Source organism: Perca fluviatilis, chromosome 6 (assembly GCF_010015445.1).
Source record: "Perca fluviatilis chromosome 6, GENO_Pfluv_1.0, whole genome shotgun sequence".
Lineage (NCBI taxonomy): Eukaryota > Metazoa > Chordata > Actinopteri > Perciformes > Percidae > Perca > Perca fluviatilis.
Window position 1 is genome coordinate 37,273,298 of NC_053117.1, and position 7,560 is coordinate 37,280,857.

Sequence of the window (7,560 nt, forward strand, 5' to 3'; positions counted from 1 at the left end):
AAATACATTGGCTTTATACACGCTAAAAAAAAACGGTAGTTAACCTTTAACATGAATCCAACATATTACTAGCAAATATAAATCGGCCTATTTGTAAAAAAAAAAAAAGCACACATAGATGATAGGCTAACTGTCCTCTAGGTAAGATAGACACTAAGGTAGCCATCCACAGATACCGTTCATCCAAGGATTCACTGTACCACATGTATGTTTAACATTAAAACATCACTTATAAAATCATGCCAACAAATGTATTTTAATAGCTTAGTATTCTATGCACTTAAAAGGTATGTAAAGCTTTAGGCTGCCCACACGTTATTGTAGGCCCAGTTTAATATGCAACTTATTTTTATACAATATATGTAGTAGGGGGTCCCTGTTCCGTCTCTCTCTGTTAAAGGGTCCTTGGTTTAAAAAAACATTGAAGACCCCTGGTCTATGGTATGACTGTGGCTGTTTTGTTGCACTGCCACAGTGGCTCTATTTGAACTGTCATCCTTCAACGCTTAAATATTTGTAAAGGTGCCGAGGGGCACACTGATAAGGAGAAGGTGACGTGATGTCTGAATGCTGAGTGGCCTTTTGTAAAGGAGGACAATCAGATCTGGAGCTCTGTAGGCATGGTGTTCCATTTGTGCAAACTGACTCACAGTTTCTCCCTAAACAAGTCAAGGCAGAGACCCAACAACCGTGGATATATACCGACATCAGTGGTGACTCTGAATCAGCAGCCGGGTGTGGAGCCAGACGACCAGGCCGGCTATAGGAGATCCTGACGTGACGCTCACAGTGGCAGTTGTACTCGGTGTGTCCGTGGCTTCGCTGCGTTCATTCAAAGCTACAAGTGTTTATTTGGAATCAATAGAGGTTAACTCTCCCAACTCGTCCTCCCGCACGCAGCCAATCCCAGCTCAGACCCCTGTCAGCAGGAGCCCTTAAAGTGCTCATATGCTTTTTGGCTTTTTCCCTTTACTTTTATTGTGTTATATATCTTTATTTGTGCATGTTATAGGTTTACAAAGTGAAAAAGCCCAAAGTCCACCCCAAAAGGACTTACCATCTCCAACAGAAAACACTGTTCACCAACTGCTCCAAACAGCTCTACTGTAGTCCAGCCTTTACTTCAGAGACAAACGTGCGTAACACACGCCTAGGTGCTAGCGTGGCACGCCTTAATACACTGCTTCTGACTGGCTAGTAGTCCTTACCTAGCTACTGCGCATGTGCGACTCCCAACAAAGATGGAACAGAAGTGTGATGTCTCACTCTGTAGCTAAAACAGAGAGCTCAACACACAGGGTGAAAAGAAGAGCAAAAATATGGTGTTTTTTTTTTCATTAAACTATGTAAACCTATTCTGATATAACCTCTAAATACAATTATGTACCTGAAAATGAGCACTTTAAAGCCTTGAGGTTATTGGAAGAAGTCAAAACACACAATAACGGAAAATGTGACTTAGCAACCACAAATGAAATACAGTTCACACTCAACTTTTAAATCAGCCTCAAGATTGTTGGTTCAGTAATTTTAATTGGGAAAGTATTGATTGCCTGTCCCTCCAAACCAATTAAGGAGCTCTTTTAGAGACTTGGGGAAATGGTATTAGCGGTGGCAGAAAAGGAAAGTAATTAGAGAAGACGAAGATCAACCACAGGAAAAACTTTGAAGGCTTAAGTCGAGCCTCATTGCAGCAGAAAAGTATTTTCTTGAATCAATTAGACACAAGGTGTGAGACAAAAGCTTAGAGAGAATCCCTGTTTGCTCTAGTGGGACGCCTTTTCATTGCTCTGACATCTGTCGAGATTGAAGAACTTGTATTCGTATGTAGCATGTTTTTTGTTCTTTCGTCATTTAATTGTATGTGATTGTGCTAAAAACCTCTTACAATGGCACACTGCACATTAGATCACTGTGGTTGTTTCCCTGTCTGACTGTGTAGTGTTTCCAGATTTCAGGCCATTCAAGGGCTTTGTATCACATATTCTCACGCTCAAACATGTATGACCATGAATACTGTGCAGCTGCAGTCGTCCTGTCTGACATTATAGGAATCATTTTTCTAAGCTACCAAGCAGACTGTTGAAGAAAGTGTGTGTGTTGCCCCACATTTAAGCCGTGGTGAAAGGAAAAACTTTTTTACAGATAGCTTTATTACATTTTATTAAAGGGCAATTCAGTTTCCACAGTCCACCGAGACATATACATATTTTTACCATTCATTTATGAAAGAGAGCACAGAAAAAAGGCAATAAAAGTGCGAGATCCATAAATACACAAGAAGAAATGAAATAGGAACTGAATAAATACAATCAAAAAGGACGAGATAAAATAATAAATCGATATGTGTATTGCACCTAACAAATTACAATCTGCCAGTTTCAAACATAACCATTATGAGGTTTCTGCAAAAATAACGTTTCATTCAAGTAGCCTTCCATTCAAGATGACTACTCTGCATTTATCGGCTTAACGACAGAGCGAATATACGATTACTCAAGTAAAAATAAAGAAATAAAAGTCCTGCATGCAGAATTTTACCTAAGGTAACTGCAAAAGTGTGAGCATCAAAATATGCTACCAAAAGTAAAAGTATGCAGAATAATGTATATCATATGTTTTGACATTGATGCATTAATCCGTTCATCACTTAAATGTTGCAGCTGGTAAGGGTAGAACTAATAATAACGAAGGACTTTATATACTGAAGGGTAGCTTTTGAATGGAGAGCAATAAAGTCTTAGGTTATCTTAGCCTATAATAATAATACATCATGATTTATTATTATATTTCTGTTTTAATAATCTGATTCTGCAAAGTAACTAAAGTTATCAGATACATGTAGTGGAGTGAAACGTCTAATAATTGCCTCCAATTTGAGAGGCAAGAGGAAGGAGACGGTGGGAGTGAAAACGCATGATTACATCTTTTGATCAATATACGACGCCATGGGGACTTCACAGTCAGCCCTCACTGCTGTATCGAAACACCGACGCAACAATTTGCCGTCGTCCATTATAATGTAGTAGAGAAGTATGAAGTACAGCGGAAAATATTCAAAGTAGCTCAAAATTGTACCTGTTAAGTACAGCACTTGAGTCCCCTGCTGCATTCAAGCAAAAGATGCAGCATTTGATCAGAGATCTTTTTATTCTTCAGCAGCTGTGTCATCTAGTTCAAAGAGAAGACATTGAGCTGCTGGCTGACAGAATTCACCCGAGAGCTCAGCAAAAACACAAAACGCAGAGAAAGCCCTAGACTTCACAACTACTTGGCTTTATGGTTTTGGGGAGAATGGCTGAGACTGTTGATGCTGATTTCTGTTTGGCTATCAACACTTTTTTGTTTGAAGCTTGAGGACAAAAAAAAAAAATACTAACCTTGAAGAGCCTGTGAACAATTGCAAAGGGGCAACAAACTCCCTGACTCTCCTGTTGGAGGACAGACACTTGACTGAAAAGCTGCAGAAATCTACCACGGCGAGTCGTGATTCGTCTCCGAGACAGTTTTTACTGGGAGTTAGAAAAAGAAAAAGAAAAAGAAAAAAACCTTGTTTCCAAGGCAAAACACAGAGTGTGAGGACAACAAGAAGTCAAACCCTGACCAATGAAGAGGAGGAACATCTGATGCATATCTACGCCCACAGAGCTCTGGTGACACCTCGGCAGATTTTCATTCTGGATCACTGCTGAAACTGTGAAAATCTGAGGAGTCACCATGATGTGTTTCTTCTAGCTGCAGACAGCTTTACAGTAGATTTCGAGTTGAATAAGTCAACCTTGACAGCCTGTGAATTTGAAACTACTGATGGGGGATAAGAACATATGGGAATCTATCTTGTGACTGATCTTATGAGCCTGACATGTCTCCATATCCTTCTCCATATCCTTTTATCCTTTCAGGCTGTTCTTGTCGTTTTAAAGAAATGCCAATAAACCAGAGCATGGTTCTCTCCCATCCTGGAAGGCTGCGTGGACTAGCCAGACCCTCCTCCGCACCGCTGTGGAGGAAGGTCTGGCAGTGCGAGACTACCTTTTTGTCGGCTAAACTCAACTAGCAACGGCCTCTGAAACGACCGGCATCTTGCGGTGCCCTGTACCCGGCTCACAGTCACGTGACTGGCCGACGACTGCTGTAATTTCATAGGATATCATACGAATTTGTTGTGCATAAGTTTCCGTACGATATCATACGAACCCGTTCATGAGAATGCGTTGGCTTCACAGAGGCCTTTGTGTGGGTCGCCACATTGGCGAGACAGACTCCCTATTCACAAAGACTCCTTCATTATCCTTTAATGTATGATTACACCAGATGATACGGTTCAGGTAATTGCTGGGTTATTGTAACTCCACTTGAAATGAATGATTGTTTCCAGGGAATAATTTAAAAGTAAATAGATTTAGTATTTTCAGCTTTTTTTTTTACTTTTTTTTTTAAGTTAATAGCATTTGTTCTGTCAGTATGAGTCGTGGCTAATCATTGATCACTGTCAGCACATCCTTTTATGAGTCTAAGTGCACTAGAGGACTAGGCCAGCAGCATGAAAACCAAAAATCATTTCCTCCTGTGGTAATAAAGGCTGCTCTGCGTCCACTCAGTGGTGCCCATGTGCACTTCATGTACTGCCATCTTGCTGTGACAATCTAGAGATCTGCTCACATTGTTTTTGTATCATTTAGTCTGCAATCTTTCATGTAATTACTCCTTCAGAGTCTGGGTTATCATCAACATCGCTGCTTAAATGTCTGCTGAGGAGAGGCTTGGACAACCGACACAGAACATTGATTGTGTTATTTTCCCTTAGTATGATGAGGACAGTGTGCTTTTAGGAAAAAAAAAACACAATCTACAGCCTTACTTGTGAGGATGTATAAAGCCACTATCATCCTGTTTAGCAAGTATGATAATCATGTTCACCATCTTAGCTCAGAGTGTTAGCCAACCATTTGCTAATTAGCAGCTGAGGCAGATGGGAATGTCATCGGTTTTGCAGATATTTTGTCGAAACGACAACCTATTATTAGATGGTGTTATCAAAAAATGCCATGGCCAAATTGCGTGTCTTACCACTTTATTTCTGCTAAAATGCTTAACTCAAATTAAATTCAAGAGTGGCCCAGTTGTTATGTTATGAATCTGAATCCAATTTCTGGGTAATGATGATATTAACTGGAAGGCAAGTAACACCTTTCTCCCATTTACCATTTATTTACGATTTTTGCAGACCGGGTAGGTTTAGTTTCGATTGTAATATTTCAATGCATTCTCATGAACTGGTTTGTATATTATCGTATATGAAAACTTATGCACAACAATTCACATGCTATCCTACAAAATAGATATACTGTCGGCTGGTCACGTAACAACTTGTCACATGACTCCTAATCGGGCGGACTTCACAGTTACATTTAGCCGAGACAGGTTACTGGGAGCCTGGTACCGGTCAACGTGAGGACAGGGGCATAGCACCAAATTCTGGGCCCTGTAGAAAGGCATTTTCTATGGGCCCCTCCCCGCATCCACAGCTATTCATTCAAGCATCTTTTTGGGCCCTCCTCACATGAGGGCCCTGGGTACTCAGTCCCCTTTTTCGCCCCGGTCCGACTCCCCTGCGCGAGGAGCTGCCGTTTCAGCGGCTGATGCAGTTAAGTTTAGCCAACAAAACGACTAGTTAAGAAGAAAAAAAAGATTGTGGTAGTGTCAAGGCACAATCCAGCTATTGTGTTGTGATTAAAGGAAGATTGTGAGCAGCTGGGAGAATGGACATGTGTTGCTGAGAGTGACTGAAGCTTTCCTCTTTTCACATCAAGTCGTGCGAATGTTATGTCCGCTTGAATGTCTACAAATGAAGCGGCGCCCGGAGTTGAGGACCACGGCAGGCCATTTCATCCTTCATTTCAGCCTGGCGAACCGAGTATTTACTGAAGATTATTTCGGGGTGAAGTCTTGTGTTTTCCACGGGACACCAACTCCGCTCCCCTGCTTGACCCAGAAGTCATAGTGGTGCATACAGCTATACATATGAAATACATACAAAATACAGTGCATTACTTTTCATAGCGAAATTTACAAACGGTTCATGAGAACAGCCTGAATATTGGTATTTAAACAATCCCCTTTATTCATGCTGGGATAACTGCACATGGAGTTTTAGGATGCATGTACACACACACACACACACACACACACACACACGCGCAGTTTGTATGAGAAAGTTGGTTTGTCTTCCTTTATACAACCCTATAGAATGGAACAACACTGGTACATTTTTCTTTATAAGGCCATATTACACAAACTGGGCCCTATTTTAACGATCTAAGCACACGGCGTGAAGTGCGTGGCGCAGGTGCGTTTAGAGTGTGTCCAAATCCACTTTTGCTAGTTTGACGGCGGAAAAAAGGGTCCGAGTGCCGGGCATTTTACTAATTTGCTGTTAAAATAACAATGAAATGCTGCGCTATTGACTTTAGACCAGGTTTTTGCTGGTCAATGGCGCGATCACTTCCCGCTGCCTCGAGATGACAATACGCCCAGAATTCACCTGAACACACCTCCCTGTAAGACCAGCACGCCCATGGGCGCAAAGATAGGCGCAGGTCCATTAGCTGTTTAAACGACGCGGGCGCTGGACGGGAAACGGACAACTGCGTCGGTCTTAAACTAGCAAAGACACTTGGCGTCGGGCTTTGTGTCGCGCTGCGCCGGGTGCGAGATAGGGCCCACTGCCTCCTTGTTTACGTTCTCTACTGATGCCTAAAACTATCAGTAATTTCAACCTTCAGACACATGGACACATTATGTATGTCATTCCTTGAACCCGTACTGTTTGGTAAAAGTGCTTTTTAGCTTTTAAAGTTTTTGACCCCTTAACTTGGAGTGAGCTACATAGTCACAGAAAACTAGATTATTTTATTAGCACGGAAGATTTATAAAAAAAAAAAAAAAAAAAGGTTTAAGGGCTATTTGACCATTACTACGGTGGCCGGGAAGTGCAATGCAACATTACAAAGAATGAAACACTTTTACATTTTGGAAAACAAATTTACATTTTGGAAAACAAATTTACATTTTGGAAAACAAATTTACATTTTGGAAAACAAATTTACATTTTAGAAAACAAATTTACATTTTAGAAAACAAAATAACATTTTAGAAAACAAATTTACATTTTAGAAAACAAAATAACATTTTAGAAAACAAATTTACATTTTGGAAAACAAAATAACATTTTAGAAAACAAATTTACATTTTGGAAAAACAAAATAACATTTTCGAAAACAAATTTACATTTTAGAAAACAAATTTACATTTTGGAAAACAAAATAACATTTTAGAAAACAAATTTACATTTTCGAGAAACAAATTTACATTTTAGAAAACAAATTAACAAGATGCAAAACACTTTTACCAGTCCCGAAACAAATTTACAAATGACAGATTCTTCACGGAAAGGGAATGTACCACATACCGGAAGTGATGAGGTGTTGTTGGTGAGCGCAATCAATTTGTGTTGTTGTGAGTGAGTATATGGCGTGAATGAAGTTTATGGTTGACGTG